Source organism: Lathyrus oleraceus, chromosome 6 (genome assembly GCF_024323335.1).
Source record: "Lathyrus oleraceus cultivar Zhongwan6 chromosome 6, CAAS_Psat_ZW6_1.0, whole genome shotgun sequence".
In the NCBI taxonomy this organism is placed as follows: Eukaryota; Viridiplantae; Streptophyta; class Magnoliopsida; order Fabales; family Fabaceae; genus Lathyrus; species Lathyrus oleraceus.
Genome location: NC_066584.1, coordinates 406,361,232 through 406,362,705, shown reverse-complemented (window position 1 = coordinate 406,362,705; position 1,474 = coordinate 406,361,232). Strand labels below are relative to the sequence as shown.

General features: G+C 39.1%; 1 non-coding gene across 1 annotated transcript; it reads left to right on the top strand.

Moving 5' to 3' along the window:
• Positions 1-218: 218 nt before the first annotated feature.
• On the top strand, positions 219-325 carry LOC127098806 (small nucleolar RNA R71). Its single transcript, XR_007793501.1, has one exon. It is a non-coding gene; the product is annotated as a small nucleolar RNA R71 (small nucleolar RNA).
• The last annotated feature ends 1,149 nt before the right edge of the window (positions 326-1,474 follow it).

The following is a 1,474-nucleotide window of genomic DNA, read 5'->3' as shown; positions in this document are numbered from 1 at the left end:
GGTTACTTATCTCGTACATGCCAGTTTTTGTTTGAGGTTTTTCTACCATTGTTCGTTCGCTTCCCCACTGATAGTGGTTTTGAGCCATGCTTTCGATAAGTTGGTAAGCATCAGCATAAGGTTTGTTCATCAGTGCACCACCTGCGGCGGCGTCTATTGTTAACCTCGTGTTGTACAGGAGACCATTATAGAAGGTATGAATTACTAACCAGTCCTCTAAACCATGGTGTGGACAAAGTCTCATCATGTCTTTGTATCTTTCCCATGCTTCGAAAAGAGACTCGTTATCTTTCTGCTTAAATCCATTTATCTGGGCTCTTAACATAGCTGTTTTGCTTGGCGGAAAATATCGAGCAAGAAAAACTTTCTTCAACTCGTTCCATGTGGTGACTGAGTTGGAAGGAAGAGATTCAAGCCATCTTCTAGCGCTATCTCTTAATGAGAAAGGAAAAAGACGAAGTCGAATTGCCTCTGAAGTGACACCATTAGCTTTAACAGTATCAACGTATTGGACAAATACGGATAAATGAAGGTTTGGATCCTCGGTAGGATTTCCAGAGAATTGGTTCTGTTGCACTGCCTGCAACAGTGAAGGTTTGAGTTCAAAGTTGTTTGCTTCGATTGCAGGTGGAGCAATACTTGAATGCGGTTCATCTTGCGATGGAGCGGCGTAATCTCTAAGAGCACGAGCTGGTTCTGCCATCTCGGGTATCGAAGGGAAAATATTTTTGAAATCAGGAAGTTCAACAGGAGGGAGATTGTTTGCAGCACGATATTCCCGAATTCGTCGTAAGACTCGGAGATATAGTTCGATATCGTTGATTCGTAAGTAGAACGGCTCGCCTTGTGAGCGAGTGTGTGGCATACAAATCAACGAAAGAAAGAAAAGAAAAAGAAAAGCCTTAGTCTCTACAGCGTAACAGAAGAGTTACGATATCGACTAAATAAAAGTCCCCGACAACAGCGCCAAAAACTTGATCGCGACTTTATGAGTCGAATTTGGGGTACAAACTGCAAGTGCACAATTCTATCGCGTAGTTTTAAAAGATATCGATCCCACAGGGACTTATGAATCGATATACCGTTATCTAAGGTTACTTCGTAAAGCTAAGGCAGGTAATACTTTGATTGTTTGGGGGAAAAGCTAAAACTAAAATAAGATCTAAAATAAATATCTAATAAGCGGATATCGGTATGTAGTTCGTCGTAATTAGGGAATCAATTCTTTGTTGGTTTCTTGGTTTTAAAATAAATCTTTTCAGTTGACACTATTGATTAAAAGTCTTATCTCAAACTCTCGCTCTGTTGAATAAACTATGATTTTATATTAACGTAGCTGTCACTTATAGTTAAGTCAAAAACCACTTTTTGAAAACAATAGAATCCGTAGAAACTCTTTTTAAGAAAACACTAGTCGTTTAAACACCCTTATCTCAAACTCTCGCTCTGTTGACTTAGGTTATATAATTAAATT